Below are 24,946 nucleotides of genomic sequence, written 5' to 3' on the forward strand. Positions count from 1 at the left end.
GCAAAACTCTATTAGCCTTTGCCCTGCTTCATTCCATATTCCAAGGCCAAATTTGCCTGTTACTCCAGGTGTTTCTTGACTTCCTACTTTTGGATTCCAGTCCCTTATAATGAAAAGAACATCTTTTGGGGGTGTTAATTCTAAAGATCTTGTAGGTCTTCATAGAACCATTCAACTTCAGCTTCTTCAACGTTACTGGTTGGGGCATAGACTTGGATTATTGTGATATTGAATGGTTTGCCTTGGAAACGAACAGAGATCATTCTGTTGTTCTTGAGATTGCATCCAAGTACTGCATTTCAGACTCTTTTGTTGACCATGATGGCCACTCCATTTCTTCTAAGGGATTCCTGCCCGCAGTAGTAGATATAATGGTCATCTGAGTTAAATTCACCCATTCCAGTCCATTTTAGTTCGCTGATTCCTAGAATGTCGACGTTCTCTCTTGCCATCTCCTATATGACCACTTCCAATTTGCCTTGATTCATGGACCTGACATTCCAGGTTCCTATGCAATATTGCTCTTTACAGCATCAGACCTTGCTTCTATCACCAGTCACATCCACAACTGGGTATTGTTTTTGCTTTGGCTCCATCCCTTCATTCTTTCTGGAGTTATTTCTCCACTGATCTCCAGTAGCATATTGGGCACCTACCGACCTGGGGAGTTCCTCTTTCAGTATCCTATCATTTTGCCTTTTCATACTATTCATGGGGTTCTCAAGGCAAGAATACTGAAGTGGTTTGCCATTCCCTTCTCCAGTGGACCACATTCTGTCAGACCTCTCCACCATGACCCTACCGTCTTGGGTGGCCCCACAGGGCATGGCTTAGTTTCACTGAGTTAGACCAGGCTGTGGTCCATGTGATTAGATTGACTAGTTTTCTGTGATTATGGTTTCAATGTGTCTGCCCTCTGATGCCCTCTCGCAACACTTACCATCTTACTTGGGTTTCTCTTACCTTGGACGAGAGGTATCTTCTCACCGCTGCCCCTCCTGACTTGAACATGGAGCGGCTTTGATCCTCAGCGATCAATGCAAAGAAATAGAGGAAAATAACAGAATGGGAAAGACTACAGATTTCTTCAAGAAAATTAGAGATACCAAGGGGACATTTCATGCAAAGATGGGCTTGATAAAGGACAGAAATGGTATGGACCTAACAGAAGCAGAAGATATTAAGAAGAGGTGACAAGAATACACAGAAGAACTGTACAAAAAAGATCTTCATGACCAAGATAATCATGATGGTGTGATCACTCACCTAGAGCCAGACATCCTGGAATGAGAAGTTAAGTGGGCCTTAGAAAGCATTACTACGAACAAAGCTAGTGGAGGTGATGGCATTCCAGTTGAGCTATTTCAAATCCTGAAAGATGATGCTGTGAAAGTGCTGCACTCAATATGCCAGCAAATTTGGAAAACTCAGCAGTGGCCACAGGACTGGAAAGGGTCAGTTTTCATTCCAACCCCAAAGAAAGGCAATGCCAAAGAATGCTCAAACTACCGCACAATTGTACTCATCTCACACGCTAGTAAAGTAATGCTCAAAATTCTCCAAGCCAGGCTTCAGGAATACGTGAACCATGAACTTCCTGATGTTCAAGCTGGTTTTAGAAAAGGCAGAGGAACCAGAGATCAAATTGCCAACATCCGCTGGATCATGGAAAAAGCAAGAGAGTTCCAGAAAAACATCTATTTCTGCTTTATTGACTATGCCAAAGCCTTTGACTGTGTGGATCACAATAAACTGTGGAAAATTCTGAAAGAGATGGGAATACCAGACCACCTGACCAGCCTCTTGAGAAACCTATATGCAGGTCAGGAAGCAACAGTTAGAACTGGACATGGAACAACAGACTGGTTCCAAATAGGAAAAGGAGTAAATCAAGGCTGTATATTGTCACCCTGCTTATTTAACTTATATGCAGAGTACATCATGAGAAACGCTGGGCTGGAAGAAGCACAAGCTGGAATCAAGATTGCCGGGAGAAATATCAATCACCTCAGATATGCAGATGACACCACCCTTATGGCAGAAAGTGAAGAGGAACTAAAAAGCCTCTTGATGAAAGTGAAAGTGGAGAGTGAAAAAGTTGGCTTAAAGCTCAACATTCAGAAAACGAAGATCATGGCATCCGGTCCAATCACTTCATGGGAAATAGATGGGGAAACAGTGGAAACAGTGTCAGACTTTATTTTGGGGGGCTCCAAAATCACTGCAGATGGTGACTGCAGCCATGAAATTAAAAGACGATTACTCCTTGGAACGAAAGTTATGACCAACCTAGATAGCATATTCAAAAGCAGAGACATTACTTTGCCAACAAAGGTCCATCTAGTCAAGACTATGGTTTTTCCAGTAGTTATGTATGGATGTGAGAGTTGGACTGTGAAGAAAGCTGAGTGCCAAAGAACTGATGCTTTTGAACTGTGGTGTTGGAGAAGACTCTTGAGAGTCCCTTGGACTGCAAGGAGATCTAACCAGTCCATTCTAAAAGTGATCAGCCCTGGGTGTTCTTTGGAAGGAATGATGCTAAAGCTGAAACTCCAGTACTTTGGCCACGTCATGTGAAGAGTTGACTCCTTGGAAAAGACTCTGATCCTGGGAGGGATTGGGGGCAGGAGAAGAAGGGGACGACAGAGGATGAGATGGCTGGATGGCATCACCGACTCGATGGACGTGAGTTTGAGTGAACTCCGGGAGTTGGTGATGGACAGGGAGGCCTGGCATGCTGCAATTCATGGGGTCGCAAAGAGTCAGACACGACTGAGCGACTGAACTGAACTGAACTGAACTGCACATCTTACTTTTCTGCTGGAAGTAAACAAAATCATATTCAAATCTTGATGTCACCATCCTTACTTAGCTGTATGCCCTTAGACCAGTCCCCTAACTTCTCTGGGCACCCGTTTCCTTATCTGGGAAATGAAAATGTGCATCTACTGTAAAGGGCTGTTGTAATGGCTGAGTGAATGTAGCACATGGCACACTGCACCTCTCAAGGAAAGGAATTGTTAAGAAATAGTTTTTACAAAAACTCCCTGGTGGCTCAGGTGGTAAAGAATCTGCCTGCAGTGCAGGAGACCGGGGTTTGATCCCTGGGTTGGGAAGGTCCCCTGGAGAAGGGAATGGCTACTCACTCCAGTATTCTTGCCTAGAGAAGTCTATGGACAGAGGAGCCTGGCAAGCTACAGTCCATGGGGTCGCAAAGAGTTGGACACGACTGAGTGACTGCACTTTCACAAAACCAAAACTTCAGTTACTAAAGATACTCTTGTTCTCCTCAAAAATCAACATTCCTATTGCCTGAAACTGTTCCTAATTTTCTAATCCCTTTTTTCAAACTAGTGATTCTTGAGCTCCTTGGGGTTCTTAGCCCTACCGAGAATCCAGTGAAAATTTCAAAGGCTCTTCACCCAGAATTTTATCAGGAAGCTTTTGTGCACAATTTCAAGAGGTTCAAGAACTTTCCCAAACCCATCCACATGCCCCACAGAAAGTCCAAGGACCCCCAGCAGGAAACTTTAGTTTTGAGAATTCCCCCACTTCCTCCCACCAACTCATGGCCAGCACCCCAGAAGCAGCCTTATCTGGAAGGATCTGGTTTCTGACAGGGACCTGCCTGCCCTGAAGTGACCTCAGATACAAAGTTTTGGCAGACCCAGGGATCCGGAGGAGCCTAGGTATTGAGCAGAACTAATCAAGCTGAGGAGAAATTATCTCAGCACAGCCTGAGTCTGGCAGAACAAAAGCCCAATTACCAACCTCAGACTTTCAAAATGTCAGACCCACTTTATTGGAAATCTTTCTCAATTCAGAGGCACTAACTGGACCAAAGGGAGAAAGCTGAATCAGAGGCAAGAAGCACCAGGGCTGGTGGAGAAGGCGTCCAGGGGCTCACAGTAACAGGTCCCTTGACGAAGCGGCAAAGACCCCAGAGGGCAGGTCTAGGGACCCTCCCCTTGTGCTGATGCCTTCCCTTAATGGCAAGATCCACATCACTTCTGTGCAGCAAGAGGCTGTTGAGAGCAGGCCCTTACCATCTCTAGCCGTGACCGTGAGTCTCATTCGTTTGGGGCCCTAGTTAGCCATCCTGTGAGTTCAGATAAGGGTCCCACTGAAAGGTTCCCTGGAACGACCCAGGAGAGGTGTCAGATAGGTGCCTGGGGTAGCATCCAGCTCCATGAGGCTTCATGTACAGACCTCAGAAGGTCACGTCACCCTTTTGAGGCCAAGTTAAAGGGGATAATTCTTATCTCTTGAGTTGAGCATTATGAGTTGAGTATTAAATGAGGAAATCTATGTACAGAACTAGGAATCTAGTAAGCCCTCAGTGATGGCAGCTGGTATTATTGCAGTCATTAGTATTACCCCTGGGAAAGGAATTGCACCAATATCCCCATTTTCATTAAATGTGTTAAAAAGCCTACTGTGTGTAGTTGAGATAGACAATAATATGCATGCAAGATCCAAAAGAGAAGAAACCAATTAGAATCTCCATTTACAACCACCTGCTGTGATGGTATTTATTCTTGCAGACCTACCTATAAGGAGCACCCTCTTGCAGGGAATATTTTGTGTGGTTACTCTGTGGCTGAGAGAATACAACTACTTTTGAGAGGGGAATTATACAGTTGGAGTTTTTGTTCATTCAGACTGGTCTTTGTCCTGGTTGATCCTTATCACTGAGATTCGTCCGTAGGATAAGAAAACCAAATTGACTGGTCTGCTTGGGAGCTTGAAACTTTCACAGCTATTTTATTTAAGCTTCACAACCCTGCCAGGTAGACATTATTATCCTCATTTTTTTTTTTTTTTATCCTCATTTTTAAGATGAGACACTTCAGCCAAAGAGAAGTCAAGGGAACAACCTTTTTGTTTGAGATCACGAGTCGACCTCCAGCATTTCAACACAAGTTACTCAGGATGGTCCATGCACAAAATTGCCTTAGTCTGTTTTCCCCAGAAGGCAACTTTAACCTCCAAAGCACTAGTAATACCTGAAGTGAGTTCAGGTCAATCAGAGTGTCTGTCGGGGAGCTGAAGAGCACACTCAGGACCTCAGTGGTCCTGCTAAAGGGAAATTGTACTGGACAAATCTCAAACATTGCAAGGAAGACTTCTTTCAAGGCTACTGCAATAGAAGAGAGGGATGGAACTCAACCCTGAATACAACAGGGGCTACTGGAGATTGATCGGCAATCAACAGGGTGAGGGAGAAGATGGAAAATTACTGAGAGGAACTTGGTTAGTTATCAAGGGTGGGGGAATGAAGAACTTGACTGAATATCAAGGGTTAAAAACTCAGGTAGGAGGATTCTTGCTAAAACTGGGCTCAGAAGGCCAAGAACCGAGCCAAGGACAGGGAAGAGTTGAAAAGAGGGCTCCAAAGAGACTGCCTAAAGTTTGGTTCAGGAGCGTAGTCCCTGGCGGTCTAGTGGTTAAGACGCTATGCTTTCATCCCTGGGGCCCAGGTTCACAGCAAAAGAAAAAAGAAAAAAAAAAAGTTTGGTTCAGGAGCAAGTCTTGTTCAATATGGCAGACTGCAGAAATTGCCATGTTTCTCCACCCTTCCCTGAGCCCTACTGTAGTATGACTCTGTAGCTACTCCCATCCAGAACTGGAATCTGAGCTGCCCAACAGAAAATGATAGAAGCAGCATGGTATTAGTTCTAATCCTTGACCTCTTCCCCTCCCCTCCTCACTGCCGCGTGAACCAGCCTAGGCTAACCTTACGAATTGCAAAAGAAACAGAGCCTAGTCCCCCACTTCCCGCTTGACCTAGCAACAACACCTGCGAACACAGACACTCTTCTGGTCTGCAGCCTAGTGAATACCCAGGAGTCCAGCAGCAGCCAGAGTAACCACCTAGCAGAGGAGAATCTGAAGCTCATGATTAGAACTATCTGCCTGGGAAAGATCCCAGGCAGAGGAGAGGGAAGAGAGGAGGAAAACAGAAAAGGACACTTAAGTATCGGGAAACATTCTAGAGTATTTGGCAAGCGAGAGCTTCTACACTAGGCTGCAGATAAATTCCAGATAGAAAGGAAACTTTGAGAGATTTTATTATGAGGCTTGAATTCAATCATTTTTAATGCTCTTTGAGAGATGCCAGTAAAGATTAGACTTCCTGTTTAATTACTTTGAGCCGCTAGACTTTGCTTCCTAAAGCATGACTCAATGCAGGAACTGGTGAACATGAGCCCTGGGTCTTATGTAGGAAAGATACATCTATAACCATATCCATATCTGTATCTATCTGATCTCCTTTTGCACAGTTTCTTCAGTTTAGTAGCTAATTAATAAATGGTAGCCTATAATTATTATCTTTGTGACCCCATGGACATTCTGCAGGCCAGAATACTGGAGTGGGTAGACTTTCCCTTCTCCAGGGGATCTTCCCAACCCAGGGATCGAACCCAGGTCTCCTGCATTGCAGGTGATTCTTTACCAGCTGAGCCAACAAGGAAGCCCAAGAATACTGGAGTGGATAGCCTATCCCTTCACCAGCGGATCATCCCAACCCAGGAATCGAGGCAGGGTATCCTGAATTGCAGGCAAATTCTTTACCAACTGAGCTATTAGGGAAGCCCTTATAATTATTATTAGTCCCTTGCCTCCTCATGGTTTGAACCTCAGACCCACATCCTTCTGAGAAACGACTTGAGCTTTTAGACCTCTCCTTTCCCTGCATCTCTACAGTCCCCGGTCTGCTCAAGCCTCGCCTTGCTTCAGGATTACTGGAAGAAAGACAGCCTTGAAGGTCACCACCTGCCTCAGCCTCTGAAAAAACCACACAACAGGCTTCATTCCAAGAGCTGCAGACTCCAAGACAAAAGATCACTTCCCTAGTAACTCTAAACCATGCCCTTCTGGGGACATTCGAGTCACCGAGGAGTGCACAAATCCAAAAGCACATCAAGCATTGCTTAGGGCTTGAAAAAATGTTACCACGTATATTTTTGAAAGGTATGTACTAGATTTTCAGTACTGTTATTTTTATCTTCAGTTATTACATACTTTCACATAATTTCAACTGTGTGAAGAAAAGACCTAGTTTTCTCCTGAGGTAAAAGCTTCTTTATTTTTAATATTTGTTTATTTGGCTGTGTCGAGTCTTAGCTGCAGCGCAGGCTTTGTTACCCTGTGGCATGTGGAACTGTAGTTTCTCAACCAGGGATTGAACCTGTGTCTCCTGCATTGCAAGGTGGATTCTTAAGCACTGGACTGAGGGAAGTCCTTGAAAGGCTTCTTATAAACAAACAAACAAAGGTTAGCAATTTCCATTATAGGATCCCTTAGGTTAGGAGCTATGCCTTTTCTAGGTTCTGGAACTCTCCAGCCCTCACCTGGCAAAAATCAACTGAGCTGGGCTTCCCTGGTGCCTCAGATGGTAAAGAATCTGCCTGCAGTGCAGAAGACGGGTTCGATCCCTGGGATCAGGAAGATCCCCTGGAAAACGGAATGGCAACGCTCCAGTGTTCTTGCCTGGATAATTCTATGGACAGAGGAGCCTGGCGGGCCACAGTCCATGGGATCACAAAGGCACAACTTAGCAACTAACACTTTTACTTTTTCACTCTTTAATCTGTGAGTCAAGATCAAGCATCTCTCAAGAAAGAGGCTCACAGCACGGAATCTATAGTGACATAGTGATCTCTGTCAAGTGGTGACTAGGGGAAGGAAACGTCCCTGAGGGACCACCTCGCGGGTCTCTGGGCACTTTCCCAGGGCTAGCATAACTCTAGCTCCTGCTCTACCGCTAACCCCTATCTGTGTCACTGGAGAGGGTCTCGGCCTCCCCAACAGAAAATGAGGAGCTGTTATGAGGTGGGCTCAGAAAGCCTTCTGGTGTGGAGCATCCAATCAACTAAGTATGAACAGAGGTGAGGAGCATACAGTGCTTTCCTAGCCTCAAGCTTATAAGGAAAGCACTCTCAGAGCCCAGTGTGAGCAAATGCAAAACGGGGACCAAGCCCTGCCTGCCCTGGGGCATCTGTGCGGAGGGGAGGGAGGAAGGGAGCTGAGTGGATGTAGTACCATAACCAGGAGGGCTTCCTGGGGAAATGCCCTGGGTGTGAGAGTGATTGTTTGCTGAGGAGCTTAACAAAGTGAGTGTTCTGTCAGACTCCCACGTAATATTAGCTTACACGTGAACCACATGAGCTTAAGTTTTCACTGCAAAAGTCACATTATAGAGACTTCCTTTTCTTTTGCCATTAAGTAAATCATCTTGGTATCAATTGATTGCATTTGCATGTAAAGAGGGATGCTGTGTTTCTAGCTAATGTATTTGCATGTGCATTTTAATTAATTCACTGGCAGGAGGATGGTGATTAGAAGGGCAGGTATGGAAATATTGCTGTCTCCTGCTAATAGAATTTGACACCTCTGGAAGCCAAACACAGTCTGACGGGTGGGATTCTTGCAGGCAAGTGGGGGCTGAGCAGCAGCAGCCCCTCCCGATCTGTCTGTCAAGGATTCACGTGGCTCCCACCTGAGGCCACTGTCTGGTCCAGCCAGAGGACTGTGGATCACTGCAAAGATACTGATGGTCTGCCCCAGACCACATGGAGAAGAACTCCTTTCTCTTTAAACCGTTATGTTTTTACTTCCATGTGGCTTGGCAGAAGCCATCAAAAAGCTATTGCGTTATGTCTGTGTGCTGGTAATAGGCTTGCCTACTCAGAAAAACAGTCTCGTGATTGTTGAACCATCTCCTCTGCTCTTTGCTCTTTGAAGCTGGAATTAATAGTAAGCTCAATTTGCATCCAACATTTAAATTTACTCATTAAATGCTAAGCCACAACACCTCCTGACAGCCCAGTACCTGGTAAAGACTGCAGTCCTTTCTGAAGAACATGTTCCCTTTCAGGGACTGTAACTTCCTTAATCACGTTTTACCCAAAGCCCAGGTTTTTGCATACAGAAGAATCAGGTGACGTCTCTCCAGGGTGTCCCCAGGGAGACCGGGGGTGAGGGCAGAGTGGCAGGAGGAACCCAGAGACTGGGGCAGGCTCCCATAGTCACTAACTGTTGTGGAAATCAGATTTCACACTCAGAATTTGTTGTTGATTGATTTTCATTTATTTTTTGTTGTTGTTTTTCGTTTATTTTTGCTTTTTATAATTTACTGAAGATCTGCATGCAGAATGAAACAAGATTTTAACTTCACTTTAAGTCAGAGTTGCGACCTCCAGCCTATGGCCCTCAGTTGCATGAGATCTCTCTCATCTGTGAAAACTGCCTACAATTCCCCTCAGGTGTGTTTTTCCAGGGATTGTTTGGGGCTGGACAGGGGAGACCAGTCTTATAGTCTAGGCAGACAAACTTCAAAAGATTGTTAATATACATTTTTTTCATCTGGAGTGATAGTAAACAAGGCAAATACATGTATTTGAAACGAGATTTAAGTCTATGTTTTAAAGCAAATCGGAATGTTAAGATACAAAGTAAAGAATACCTCTGAAAGAAGATTCAGAGATAATAGATGGATAAATTGATAGATGATAGACAGACAGACAGATAGATAAGTAGACAGGTAGATAGACAGATGATCTGAAAAGAGAGAAGGTCATGGTATTCATCCAGAAGAACGAAGAGGAAATTTGATATTCAGAGAATGAAACATTGTGATATTTGTTACTTGAGCGTTTAACACTTATTTACTCATTTTTTGGTAGTTTTTTTCTTTGTTATTGAAGTATAGTTGAATTACAATGTTGTTATTATTTCACCAGGCTCCTCTGTCCATGGAATTCTCCAGGCAAGAATACTGGAGTGGGTTGCCATTCCCTTCTCCAGGGGATCTTCCCATTCCATGGATCGAACCCGCGTCTCTTATGTCTCCTGCATTGGCAGGAAGGTTCTTTACCACTAGCACAACTTGAGAAGCCCTCTAGCCCATCACATGATCTCATTTATCCCATAACACACTTACAAGGGAGTCTTACTGCCTCCAGGGAATACAAAGATCAGATCACGTGCCTGAGAGTCAACATCTCACATATGGCAGAGCTGGATTTGAACTCAGGCGTCTCCAAACCCAAGCCCATGTTCTTCCCAGAATTTCACATTGCACATATACCCCCTCCCTTCTGGCCATTCAGGAATAAAGCAGCAAATGTGGAACCTTGATGTGCACTAGGGCCTCCAGGCACTTACTCAGCTCAGCAAAGGAAGAGCAATCCTGTCCCTCACTCAAGAGGTGGGGGAGGCAGGTCAAGACGGAGTGATGATCTTCAGGCAAAATTAATTAGCTAGCCTTCTTAGACCTCCCTGCAGAAGGCCTGCCACTGGGCCTCAGCTGGATTCCCCCAGCCTCCCACCCAGGCCAGTCTTGGGCACATCCTTACGACCACTGCGCAGGGCCAGGGTCCCAGGTGAGCACACACATAGGTGGAGTCAGGGTGCTGGTGTTAAACAGCTTCCTGGGAAGAAGCTTGAAGCTTGGGCAGGGTGCTTACCGGCCTTCGTAGAAATGCAAGGGGGCTCCTGCAGGCAAGAGCACAGACGGGGGCAGGAGAGCACAGGGGGTGTTTGCAGGAGAGTGAGGGGCCCACGCAACTGAACTGAGGCCACAAGCAGGCAAGTGATGGGAAACAAAGGAGCAGTAGGGACCAGAGTGGCAAGGCCTTACATAGTTCAGTGGGAGACACCAGCTGCTTCTGGACAAGTGAGTACTATCATCAAAGCTGGGCTTCCCAGGTGGCACAGCAGTAAAGAACCCACCTGCCAATGCCAGAGATGCTGGATCAATCCCTGGGTCCGGAAGATCCCCTGGAGTAGGAAATAGCAACACATTCCAGTGTTCTCGGGAGAAAACCCTATGGACAGAGGAGCCTATTGCAAAGAGTCACGACTGAGCACAAGTGCACCCTGATCAAAGCTATGTTTTCCCCAAATTAATGTGGTGGCAACCAGCACGGGGGGTGAAAGGGGTTGGGGGAAGGAGCCAAGAAGTTCAGTAAGAAGCAAATGCTTGTGCGTTAAAACACAAAATTAAATAAAATAATATAAACACACAAAAAAAGCATCCGCCAATGCTATGACCAGACCTGAGGCAGGACCATGGCAAGAGAGAAAGGAATGGATGTGAGAAATGCTCAGCTCCATCTGTCAGAAGCGCCCAGTCCCTCCTGCCTCAGCGTTACAGCACAGGCCAGTTTCCCTACCTCATCATTCATCACGGTCTCTGCCTAGACCTGACTCTCTGACCTCCCAGACTAGTCCAGGCCCTGGTTTTACACCCCACCCCCTTCACGTCCCTTATTGTCATTGCATATGTGCAGGGCTGGGGCCTCCCTCCAGCTGCGCCCACACCCTCCACTTTACCACTGCTCTCCTGGCATCCCACCCCCCTACCCCTCCCCCCCTGCACAGCCCAGGTAGGCAGGGCTGCACTAGGCTCTGTCCTTCAGCGGTCAAAGCCAAAAGCCAAATGGTTTGGGAATTCATTAGCTGCTCCTGCTGACACAGAGAGGCAACGTGTTCAGGGTAGTGGGGCCGGAGGTGGACAGACTAAAACCTGGGAGCTTGTGTGGGGACATCTCCTCACCCCCTCCCGGGAAGCTCCTGATTCCCGGAACCACGATCCGAGGCAGGCAAGCAGGGGGATTTATCATGCTTCCAACGTGATTGACTTCTGATGAGAGGTTCGGGAGCTCGGGAAAATGCTCCTGGCTTACCGTGTACTGTGAGTAAAAAAGAAATGAAATAACAGGTACTCTTCAAGTGTGGGAGCTGAAAAAGATGCTAATTAAATGTCAGGGCTGGAGTTTAACCCACTTGAATGGGGTGTTTCTATTCTGGAGTCGTTGAATTTCTCCTTTTCCCAAACCCAGCCTCTCAACAGCTCAACCCGGTTTCCAAGCTGACAACAGGTGCCGGATGACGGCGGGGGGAGGTCTGGGGCTCAGGGGCTGGACTGGCCGACCTCTCTAGCCCTCCTCACCCAGAATTCAAAACTTCGGGGGTGCTAAGAGGAGGGGTGGGATCTAAGAAGTGGAGGAGTCACAAGACATCCACATCTTCCTCGTGTCCAGAGCAGAAAAAAGAAGGTGCCAGAAAGGAAGGACCCCTTGCTTGGGGTAGGGGTGGGAGGGGCCAGGTCTCAAATTCCATCTGAGCAAGGGCATTAGGTGGCAGATGGCTCAGAAGCCCAGTCCAGCATGGCTGAGGCCGCGGCCATTGACAGCTCTGTCCCTGGGGTCACTCATGACCGGGAGGTGGCCTCACCTGGCCTGAGAGCCCAGACCCAGCTCCTTGCACAGCCTATTTGCATTCCTGGCCCAGAGACGTAGCCCCATTAACCTCAACAAGGGCCCCGCAGAGAGCTGGCCCCACGTGGAGGTTTTACTAATGTTCTCTGCCTGGAGAGGCCCGCAGACAGACAGCCCAGGGCTCCGCACCCACGTGGAGCGTCATCACTGAACAGCTGTTCCTGCAGGACATGGGGCCCGGTGTCCTGCTCACCTCCAGTCTGTCCCCAGGGCCCCACATTAGCCCAGCACCATGTGGAAAGGAGGAGGGGGCTCCCCTCCCAGTGCCCACCCCCTTCATCTCCAGAGGAGCAGGGCTGGCATAATAATGATCATGAGCACACCCAACACCGATTCCCTGCTTAGCAGTTCTCAGAGTGCTTTCCCAGCGCTTCTCTCTCCTCATCCTCATTACTGCCTCTGAGAACAGACAGCAGCAAAGAAAATCCACGTCCAGAGGTGATGGGACCCATCTAAGCTCAACCAGCACAACAGAGCAGAGCAGGGGGGCGTCTCCAGAGCCATGCCTGTACTCAGACCGGGGCCCTGGCACGCTGGATTCTCCCAGTCTTACACCAAGAACCTCTCACCAGGCCCACAAACCCCTCTTCCTCCCGGGGAAGCCCAAGCACCAGATTCAGGGTCATAGAGACACCCAGGCAAGGAGCTCCCCGTATAAGCCAGATCCTGATTTTAATCATCCATTTTAACGCACATTCAGCTTTCTGTTTCTTCCTCCTGCCATCCACAGGCGCAGGAGCAGGGGAGGAGGGATAAGGCAGAGGAGGAATGAATGAAAGGCGAACAAATCCCCCAACTCGAGGCAGCAGCATCAGCCACTTATTATTAACAGAGGCCCCGAGAGAGGCTTGTGTTTAATATGGTTTGGATTAAGCGGCGAGGAGGAACATGGGCTCCCCCGCACACACTGGTGTGATTAAACCAGCCATACAGTCGGCTAGCCCCGCTCCCCTGGCCCACCTCTCAGCCCCCAGAGGGGCGTCAGTGGGGCGGGCGGTGAGTCCAGCCTCTACACAGGGGCTCGGAGTCCAGGCCCCCTCCGGGCCCCAGGGAGGCCAACCCACAGATGCTCAACCAGGGACAGACAATGTCAACTCCAGAGAAGCCACCAACCATCTGTCCGCTCATCACCCAGGGGTTTACCCTCAAAACTGATTTTCTGTCTTCTGAAGGCAGTAATGAGCACTTGCTCAGGAACTCATCCCCAGCTCTGCCCCTCCACTAAGCCCATGATGGTGGGGTTCTGGGCACAGACTGGAGGAGGGCAGGATACCAGGCCCAGTGTCCTGCAGGAGTGACTGTTCAGAAGTGGCAGAGGGGCTGTCTGAAGGGTTGACCTGCAAGGCCCGTAAGGGCTTCATCAACTGCAACATTTGCTCAGGCAGAAGGCAGGCTTCTGGAAAACCCAACCAGGGGCTGTGCTGTATTATATCACCATCCCCCCGCCCACCCGCAACCCTTCCCTCCAGCATTTCAATTGCCCAGCATTGTAAGGTATCTAAAGAATGTTTATGAAATTAATAAAGGAACTTTCCTTTTTAATCTGAGACCTAGGCAGACAGAAGTTCTTCCCCGTGTTTAACTGAAATCTACTGCTTTTATTTCGTGCTTTTTCTCCTTTGGAGTTCTCAGTGGACAAAACAGATCCTGTTTATAGATGCATCCAGTCCTGGAGAAGAGGGTGAGGGTCCAGGTCAGAAAAAGGCTTAAATATGTCACTTACATGTACACGCATATTTCATGACCGCATGAGCACCAACCAACAAAACCAGATGCCCACTCTAACATCCCCTCCCTCCTCGCCAGTGAGGTTTGGGTGCCCGCAAGGACAAGATGCATTTAGACATGGTGGGGGCTTAACCTGTGGGCTGCTGTGAAAGATCTTCTCAAAGGGCATCCCTGTCCGGCTGGAAGCCCCTAGGAGATGGGTTCCAAAGTTGTCATTGCCCATGGAGGTCACTTCGTCTATCACTATGCAAGGTTGTACTCTTGTTCAGCAAATGTTCATTCTCTAGAGCCCCCACTCCCATGGAAGGAGACACCTCCCACACCTTGGATGTTGGTCAACTTGCTTTGACCAGTGGAGCGTGAGTGGATGTGGCACACGGGTCCAAAGTTTCTAGAAGGTCTGTACGTTTATGGCAGACCTCTTGAGCGTCTCTCTACCATGAGAACAAAATTCCACAGAGCATGGAGGCTTCTTGTGCATAATCCTAGAAGGAGAAGCAGGAGCTGACCTAAACTTGACCATCCACCCAGAGCCAAGCACAGCCAGGCCTAAAAGAAACATAGGCACGCTGCAGATCCATAAGGGTCACCCCTACTTGCCAGCTGTGAGGTTTAGGGGCTGTTAGAGCAGTCCAGGCTGACTCACCCACTCGCTGCCCTGATTCCTGCAACGTGAGCCAATGTTATCATCCAGGGCACACAAAGTGAAGAAACCGATCGGCTTTGGAGGCAGATAGACACGCGCGCTAATCTCAGCTCTATCGCTTAGCTGTGTGATGTTAGGCAAGTTCATTTCACTCTCTGAACCCCAACTTCTCCCCCTGTAAGACGATACTGACAGTACCCACCTCGGAGGACTGTGGTTAGCATCACACATGAAAACGCAAGCGCCTGTGCTCGAGCCGTAACAAGCAGATGCTGAGTCAGGCCACCTCTAAGGCCCAGGTACCTTCTCCTTCATTCATCCATCCATCCAACAGCTGTACTTTGAGCAGCCTTTCTGTGCAAATACTGTGCTTGGCCATGGGGATACAATATTGAAAAAGACACGGTTAATTCCTGGCCTCACAGAACCCAGCTCTACCTGCTCCCCCATTCTCCTCCCTCCCCACCCCCCACCCCACCCCACCTCGCAGCTAAACTCACTACTAAAGCTATAAGCTTAGAGCTTAGTGAAGAGCACAGAAATCCAGCAAGTCCTTGGGCGTTTAAACTTAGGCACAGAGGGCTTCTAAGGGGTATAACAGGGAGGCTGACCTAGCGAGAAGCAAGAGAGGCTTCTGTGAAGAAGGGAGATTTGAGATGAGCACTGAAGGACCACGGACACTAACCAGGGAAGGGCGGTTGAGGGACAAGCATGCAGGCAGAGGGAACAGCACATTAGCGAAGTGAGGTCCTGGGGAGGTGAGGCTGGAGGCAGAGCAGGCAGGCCTTCGAGCCGTGTCAAAGACTTTGGGCCATCCTAGAAAACCTTGATTTTAAATTAAAGGGAGGTAAGAGCAGGTTTAGGGCTTCCCAGGTGGCGCTAGTGGTAAAGAACCCTCTGCCAATGCAGGAGACGTAAGAGATGCAGGTTTGATCCCTGGAATGGGAAGATCCCCTGGAGGAAGGCATGGTAACCCACTCCAGGATTCTTGCCTGGAGAATCCCACGGACAGAAAAGCCCTATGGGTGGGCTATAGTCCTTAGGGTTGCAAAGACTTGGACGTCACTTGACTGAAGTGACTTAACACATACACACACAAGAGCAGATTTATAATTTGGAATGATTACTCTAAGACACACCTAAAACAAAAGGATTCAGAAAGAGTGGAAATTAGAGGACAGACTGGTTCCAGCTAAACATGGAGTTACAAACCTATTGGGTTGGCCCATGAGAGCTTGTGGAAAAACCAAAAGCACTTTTGGGTTCAATCCAACATTTATCTCTGTTTCTTTCTTGTTGTGGCTAAAAATGTGACAGCCACAGGATGAAAATCACATGAAAGAGAACAGAGCATAAAACCACAACAAAGATAACAAGAGCGGATATCAGAGCTGATGTAAACAGAAGTTTAGAATTCTTGGGTGGGGGTGGTGGGGGGGGGAAGCAGAGGCATGAAGAAACTTACCAGACTAAAAAGAGCCGGGTCCAAGCCGCCAGCATGGAGGGCAGTGAAGTGGAGACCCAGAAGCAACTGCTTCAGTGCACAGAGTCCAGGAAGGCCCAGCGGGGAGAGGTGCCGAGGACCTTCACGGCAGCGTGTGGCTGCGGCTGAAAATAGCGGGACTGTCCCCGAGTCTGTGTAAGCAGCAGTAGCTTCCCCCACCATGACAGGCAGATAGGGAGGAGGTCTAGGTTCGGAACAGGCACCCTGAAAGTGGGGATGCCACACTGTGCATGGCCCAGCTGAAGATCTACAAGTGATGAGACCCCACCCCCCGCTCCCCCACCCGTCTTCCCTGACCCTTCTTCCCCACTTAGCTCCCAGGAGACAGGCAGGTTCCCCGCTGTGGAAACTGGTCAAGAGAAAAGAGGATGTCACGGCAGGAGGAGGAGAGTCTTCAATGTCTCAAATTGGTCCCTGCCCGGTAAGCCCCCAGTGAAACCCACCTCTAGGCAATCGGGCCCACGTACCAGATCTTCCTAGCCACGTTGTAATGCTTCACTCTTAAACATTAAGAGTTAGCCAAAGATCAACACATATCAGACAGTCTCCAAACATGAAACGCAGACATGAAACAAATAGAAAAACAACTTTAAACAAAAAATGAATTAAGGTAGGGAGCAAATATTATAGTTAATATCTTCAAAGAGATTTAAAAAAAAAAGAAGAAGAAGATATTGCATCCATGGAAATTAGAACAGGATGCCCTCCCCCACAAAAATGTATATTGGGATAGGGGAAGGATTGAGGAAACAAGAAAACAGAAAATAGCATGAACTAAAAAATCAATAGAAGCCTTAGAAGAAAGAAGAAAAAAATAGTTAAAGAGATTAAAAACAGGAAAGAAAAGATATTTAAGAATATTTTTTCCCCCTGGAGGTCAAATGTCCAATAATCATGAAACAAGTTTTGGAAAGGGAAAAGAGACAACAAAAGGCAGGGATTTTTAAAATGTAACGTTGTGCAAGTTAATTTCCTAGATTTGAAGGTGGTGTTTCCGTATCGAAGAGCCCTATCAAGAGCCCAGCATAAAGCAAAATGGGTTTCCAAGCACACGATCAGGAAACCTGAGAACACCACCGTAAAGAGGTGATCGAGAGGCATCCAGAGAGGTGATGTGCTGGTGGGAAGGGAAGCAGGCAAGTTGGGGTCACCTCCAAAGGATCCAGCATCAAAACAGTTCTCATCAATACTGAAGCTAGGAGACAAAGGCCCTGCAGATTCTAAGGGAAAATTACATCAACCCCAGGATTCTGCATCTAGTGAAACTATCATTCAGCCATGGATAGATATAAGGTAGAGTAATAACATTCGCAGAGATGAAAATCCTCCAACATTTGACCCCCCACGCATCTTTTCTCTGCAAATTATTAAAAGATGGTTCCACCAAAAGGAGAAAACCAGAAGGTAGGGGACCCAACACAGGAGAGCACAGAGGGAGTCCCCAGGGGGCGGTGAAGGGGGCCAAGAGAGGGACCAATCGGGATGAGAAACAAGAGACCAGGGGCCTCCAGGAGGGGCTCTTACTGAAGCTGTGAATACTAAGAAGAGAATTATACTTCTGTTCAGAGAGCTGAGAGTAAATGAATGATCCATACAGAGGAATGACCACAAAGAAAAAGCTGAATAGGAACTGCAAAAGAAATAGAATGTTGTGCAAAAAGGAAACTTAACATGAGTCACCACAGGCCTCAACTCTAAATAATAGTCATATAACCACAATACTATGTACATTATATTTATTTAGTTAAAAAATTGTGCTATAGCTGTATTAAAAGAATTGAGGGGGAAATGGGGATGATGAGAGTGAAAGGGTTAGAGCCACCTCTTGTGTCATAGGAAATCAATAGAATCTAAAACTTTACAGCATTAAAAAAAGAGTAATAAGTGTGTTACTTAGAAATATAAAGAAAATGCCAAAAAAGTCAAAAGAATTTAAAGCAGTTGCCTTGTCTGAGTGCAGAAGCTGTGGATGCAAAGGACTAAGAAATTTTTCTCTCAATATTTTAAAATATAAGCTTCATAGAACATTTGACATCTGTATCTGTGCATTTGCATCTATTTCAACGTGATTTTATAAAAAACACAAATGAAAGGGGAAAAGAAAACAGTAAATAGCTCCACTGCAGAATTCATAAATAGACACCCACCGGCCAAAAAGATAAAACAAATGACTATTAAAGAACAAATAGCTTGGAATAACTTTGTCAGGGACATTGGCAAACATAGATACAAAAATTGTGGTATGTCAACTTTCAGAAGGAGGAGAAAATGATGTGCTCTGGAAAATTGGGATAAATGACTGAGAACATTATCTCTAATGATGGAGAGGAGAAGCATAATCTTAAAAATGCATGTGAAAATGAACAAAATGATTTCATGAAATAATGAGGGTGGAGGAAACGGTGCTTCTAAATGAAGATTATACATAATATATAACATTTTAATATGCATATGCAAGTGAACCAATTGATAAATTAAGTTTAAAAAATCTTAAAAATACACAGGAATGTACAGGCGAGCAAGAGCAGAGGCACAGCAGACACAAGCAGGTTTGAAGTTGGGATGAAGGACAAATGCTAAAACAAAAAAGGGCACAACTCACCATAAAGTTCCACCAGGCCTGAATGCCTGTGCATGCGCGCTCGGTCACGTCCAGCTCTCTGCGATACCCTGGACCGTAGCCCACAAGGCTCCTCTGCCCATGGAGTGTCCCAGGCAAGGATACTGGAGTGGGTTGCCATTTCCTCCTCCAGCAGATCCCGATCCAGAGATCGAACCCGCGTCTGCTGCATGGCAGGCAGATTCTTTGCCACTGAATCACCATCTACACACTAATAATATAATATCTAAATTGATAAAAATACAAACTAAAGACATGAAAGCGAAATGGAAGCACATCTGTGTCATAATACTTTCTATCGGCAAAGGTGTAGGGCCAACCCCTGCAGGCTGTCAGAGTGGACATCCTATGAAGGGCAATTTGCAAAATCTAACAAATCACCAGGCCACATCCATACGTTTGGTCCAGAAATTCTATTTCTATCCATTTATCCTACAGATAGAATTGCACATTATGAAAGGCACCTAGGAGAATATTTATCGCAGGACTTCTCTGGTGGTCCAGTGTTTAAGAACCCACCTGCCAATGCAAGGGGGCATGGGTTTGATCCCTGGTCCGGAAGGATCCCACACGCCATGGGGCAGCCAAGCCCGTGTGCTTCTGGAGCCAGCGTGCCCTAGAGCCTGTTCTCCACAAGGGCAGCCACTGCAATGAGAAGCCCACCCACCTCAGTGAAGAGCAGCCCCCGCTTGCCACAACCAGAGAAAGCCCGCGCACAGCGATGAAGACCCAGTGCAGCCAAAACTAAATAACTAAATAAATAATTAAAAAAAAATATGTATTGCCTATTGTTTATAATGACAAAATATTGACTACTGTCTGAATCCTCTCTATGCAAAGGGTGGTCAATGGAACAGAAGCATCAGCACCACCCAGGAGCTTGTCAAATATGTAGACTCTAGGGTCCCATCTTAGACCTATGGACTCAGAATCTGCATTTCCACATGATCACCAGATGACTGGTTCACATGCACTTTAAAGCGTGAGAAATGGTTGGCTAAATATCCATCAATAGGAAGCTAATTGAATCAATGATAATATATCTATAAAATAAAATGTTATATATGCTCATTAAAAAATGAGGGGGCCTCTGCATGTGCCAACATAGAACAATCCACAAGACTTAATGTAAAATGAAAAAAAAAACGTGGGGCAGAACAGCACTGTGATATGCCCCTGTTTGTACTTTATTTTGAAAATGGGCTACGCAGCCATAACCTAACTGGTGACCTAACTGGTCTCCCAGCTTCTACTCTGGCACCAGTGACGTCAGTTATCCTCCTCCTTCACATTCCCTGGTGCTTGTGGTTGGCACTGACCATTCATTTTCATCTTACTCAGCTCCTGGAGGAGATGGGTAAAGAAAGGAACTGGGAAGGATGCCTCTCCATCATCCCTAGGACCCAGGAAAAGAGGCAAAGGGAAAAAGCCAGCATCCCAAAGCAGCCCTGACCTTGTCCATATTTCACAGCCTCATCTGATGCCCACACAAGATTTAGAGGTGGAGTGGCCTAGTAGCAGCTCAGAGCCCAATCTCTCTCTCTTTCACACACACACACAGAGGCACCTTTTGGCATCCCCCCATCCACTTCTGGACTGCTGTATACCAGCCACCTCCCCCCACCCGCCCCATAGCCAGACACATCACCTCCACACCCACACAGGAGGCTCAGTAGCCCTTCCAGGGCCCGAGAGAGAGCTACGTGTCAAAGTGGGCATTTGTCTCTGGCAATTATCTTCTCCTGTGGTCAATACAGTCATTTTGTAAATGACATACTAATAGCCCTTAAGAGCTGGCTCCAAGGCAGATATTGATTCAGCCCCAGAGACCAACGTCCTCCCCAGCTGAGCTCTCAGGCCTGTGAGCAGCTCCCTTCAGACAGGAGTGGGGAAGGAGGGTAACAGGTGATTAATGTCACCATCTACTTCCCTGTTTAGCCAAGTGAGTGGCAGGAAGGAAGGATAAAGTGTCCCAGCCATCACATACAAGCCTGGCGATCGATGCACCAACCAACTGTGCCTACTTGCCAGCAGCCTACACCTTGTTTGCCTGCAAGGAAATAGAAACTTAATATTGGGAGAGTCTGAGAAAGTGAGTTCTCATAACCTTTTGATCTGGCATGATGTCCTGGTTATCTGTTGCTGTGTAACAAACCACTCCAAACTAGGTGGAATAAGACAAAATTATTTTTTATGCTCATAGATTCTAGAGACAGGAATTTGGGTGGAGATTCCAGCGTAAATGGCTTATCTCTGCTCTGTGATGTCTGGGGCCTTATCTGAGAAATTCAAACAGCAAGGGTTGAATCATCTGGATGATGCTTCTCTAATGTCTGATACCTGGGCTGGGATGATGTAAAGCTGGGCTCCTCTGGGCCCACCAACCAGGTGCCTGCCTGGGTCCATCTGGCTTGGACTTCCTGAAGCATGTTAGCTGGGTTCCCAGAGAGAGCATGAGAACCAGGTGCAAGCCCTTTTATGACCTAGTCTCAGAAGCCTCATAGCATCGCTTCCTTTGTATTCTATGAGCCAAAGCCATCAAAAATCCCACCCAGAGTCAAGGCGGGGGAGATTACTTCTCAATGGAAAGAGAACTAGCCTCTAAGAATTTGAGGCTATTTTTAAAAAGGCAAACCTTATTTTTCAGAGAAGTTTTAGGCTCACAGCAAAACTGAGGGGAAGGTAGAGATATTTTTCTAGTATAACCCTTGCCCCCACTCATGCATAGCCTGCCTGTTATCAACACCAGTCATCAGAATGGTACCTTAGTTAACAAGGTACCATAATCACCAAAAGCCCACAGTTCTCATTAGGGCTCACTCTGGTGTTGCATATTCTATGGATTTGGACAGACAGCACTAATGGTAAAGGACCCGCGTGCCAATGCAGGAGACATAAGAGACATGGGTTCGATCCCTGGGTCAGGAAAATTCCTTGGAGGAGCACAAGGCAACCCACTCCAGTATTTTTGCCTGGAGAATCCCATGGACAGAGGAGCCTGGCGGGCTGCGGTTTATAGGGTTGCAAAGAGTCAGACACAACTGAAGCAACTTAGCATAGCATAGCATAGCACAAAATGACATGCATCCACCATTATAGTATCTTATAGAGCAGTTGTCCAAAAAATCCTCTGTGCTCCACTTATTCTTCCCTCCCAGTCCTCAACTCCTGGGAACCACTGAACTGTCTACTGTCTCCATACGTTTGCCTTTTCTTGAATGTCATGTAGTTGGAGTCATACAGTATGTAGCCTTTTCAGATGTCACTCTTCATCATCCCCTGAGTGCACTGCTCTAAGGACTGCTAGGATGAAGGGCCTCTGGAAGCAGCAGGGAAAGGAGGAGAGAGACGTGCAGGCAGCCAAGGCTTAGTTCCAGTTCCGGGAAAGTGGCAACAGGGAGGAACAGACAGCAGATAGGTTATGCACACGGGTGTGCATCACACCACCCTCTCCGGGTGCTCAGAGTCCATCCATCTTCTTCATCACCCCCTCCACCCTCTCCATAGATAGTCGCAGAACCTTGGAGCTCAGAGGGAAGCTCTGGGTCACAACTGAGTTGAAAATTTCTGAAAGAGCAGGGATTGTCCCCTCTAACCACCACTCCTCAATCCTGGAAGATATTGAAGCAGGTAAAGAATTCAGTCTAAGGCCAGGTCACCAGCTGGACTTCAGCAAGCGTGGTGGGCTTGCACAGCCTGACTTAATAGTATTGGACCAAATAAGGAAGCAGATACAAGCGAGCTCCAGGCAGCATCTGATCTGGCTTGTGGGATGGGGCCTGGGCCAATCAGACCTAACCACTGCCACCAGCCATTCCTAAGCCCTGCTGAGAACCATGTGAAGCCGAATTAGAGGGGATCTGCCATTGGTCAGCCACTATCCCTCCAGATTTCTATTTCTGTTTTGGTTAGCACTACTTGTTAGAAAATTGTATTGAACCAAAATGCCTCCTTGAACTGTCTCTGACCACCTACCTTTCCCCTGGTCCAAGGCAGGTGTTTCTCTGCCCCACAGTGAACACCAGTACTGGGCATGTCTGACACAGTATTAAGACACAACAAGACCAAATTCTCCTCAACAGCAGGGTCGGGTCCACCATTGTGCACACAAATTAGTGTTTGTAAGTGTCTGTGGGATTTAGTGCACTAAACAAATACGCTTCTCATTGATCCAAGCTCTCTCCTCTGGGAATATTCAGTATAAGCTTGAGTCTCCTCCCACCTAACAGCCCATCAGAAAATACTCTTCTTCCCCAGGCTAACCAGCCCTGTTTCTGCAGCTCTGGCTTCCAGCCTTCCTGCCTCCTGACCTGCCCCAGCTCAAGCCCTCATCCATCCCATGCAGATGTGTCCACATGGCGTACTTGGGATACTGTTTGTGCCTGGTTCTACTCAGAGCTCCCTCTGAGCTTTCCTGTTTCAAACCACCTAGTGACCTTAGCCTGCAACCAAAGCTGGACCAGGAAACATCTTCCTGGAGTAAGAAGGCTGAAAGGGACACTGACATCTCTGCCCTTGGGTGAGTCACCTTCGTTCCCAGGACTCAGTTTCTTCATCAGATATGATTCCTTCTAGTGAAGCCAATAAATGTAAAACCTCTCCTCCAGTTGGCAAACATTTAGGTAGGTGATCTACAACATACCAGGCTCTGGGCTGGGCCCCCAGATCTGGTGGCAAACCAGAGACAACGCACATAGGAAGAAACATCCTTTACCTCTCCACACACTCCTGCTGGCCTGTAAAAGAGAAACTCGTCCCTTGAGCTTCACTGTTAAACTAATCAAACAAGGAGGCCATTAGGTTGAGGTGATTTTATGCCTTGATGGCCTGTGCAAACAAACCAAAACCCAAGCAATAATGCTTCAAGGGTTAGAAACTGAGACCTAAGGATGTGCGTGCTAAGTCACTTCAGCCGTGTCCAACTCGTGAAACCATGGACCATAGCCTGCCAGGCTACTCTGTCCATGGGATTCTCCAGGCAAGGATATTTGCCATGTCCTCCTTCAGGGGATCTTCCCAGCCCAGGGGTAGAAACTGCATCTCTCAGATCTCTTGCATTGGCAGACAGGTTCTTAACCACAAGCACCACCTGGGAATCCTAAGGATAACCAACCAATCACAAACAGCCACCTGGGCTTTCCTAAACAACGCAATACTTAAGCTATGAGCCAATCAAATCATTTCCTTTCTTTGCTCCTGCCTCTTCTAAGTAGAAGTCCTGCCCCAGTTTATGCCAGTGGAGCTCCTAACCACTACCAGTTGGGCATTGCCCAATTCTAATCAGTGTTTGCCTACATAAACTCTTACAATTTTTAATATGCCTCACTTTACCTTTTAACATTGGCCAGAAATCACTGTTGGCTCCCTTAACTTATATCACCTTCAGAAGAAGCAGTGACAGGGTTGTTGAGACTGGAAAAGGGTCAAATAGGTACGTGACCGTCCATTTCTGCCGCTCCCTTGGAGATGCTCCTGCTGGGCAGGAACACACTTCCTTCCATCCTCCTTTTAGTAAGATCTCCCCGGCCAGCTGCTCTGCATCGAGGCCCATGGTTGTCCTGCTGTGCCACTCTGACAGGAGGGTGGTCTCTACCCAGGAAGGAAGGGGTAGAAAGCTCATTTGTCTCTGGGCCATATCACTCTCTTCAAAAAGAGAAATTTTTAAATTTCTCTAGAATAGTTTTATTAGCAATAATAAAAAGCCTAGTAATTAATTAGAGCCTAATTGACTCTTATTTCTCAACTCAAAACTCCCAGCTAGAGGGCCTGAATCACTGTCATTGCCACCAACCCCACCTTCCTTTCCAAAACCCTTCCTTCGCCTGCATTCCAGGCGGGTAGGAAAGCCAGATAGCCCCAGGCAGTAGTCATCCAGCAGAACCAATGGGATGGTGGGGATCAGCCCACACCACTGTGTAAACACAGCCCAGTCCTGCAGGGCAGAGAAGGTTTCCTAGAAGAAAGGATGCTCAAGAAACGGGAGGGGGAGCAGGGGATGGCTGCACGGTGCCCTCTCAGGACGGGTACCCAGGAAGGAACAGCCTGTGTTGCATCTGGATGTAGGATGGAGAAAGGATTTGACGAGGCCAAGCGTGGAGGAAGCAAGGCCAGATAGGAGGCCATCACCATTACCTGGGTGGGAGCCAATGGTGGTGTTGATG

At 47.2% G+C, this 24,946-nt stretch overlaps 1 long non-coding RNA gene across 1 annotated transcript; it reads right to left on the reverse strand.

The window, feature by feature from the left end:
• Nucleotides 1–13,830: 13,830 nt before the first annotated feature.
• Nucleotides 13,831–24,292, reverse strand: LOC129629220 (uncharacterized). The gene is made up of 3 exons (XR_008703092.1): nt 24,117–24,292; nt 14,339–14,500; nt 13,831–13,956 (listed from the first exon to the last, which is right to left on the reverse strand). It is a non-coding gene; the product is annotated as an uncharacterized LOC129629220 (long non-coding RNA).
• Between the last annotated feature and the right edge of the window lie 654 nt (nt 24,293–24,946).

Source organism: Bubalus kerabau, chromosome 15 (assembly GCF_029407905.1).
Source record: "Bubalus kerabau isolate K-KA32 ecotype Philippines breed swamp buffalo chromosome 15, PCC_UOA_SB_1v2, whole genome shotgun sequence".
Taxonomy (NCBI): domain Eukaryota; kingdom Metazoa; phylum Chordata; class Mammalia; order Artiodactyla; family Bovidae; genus Bubalus; species Bubalus kerabau.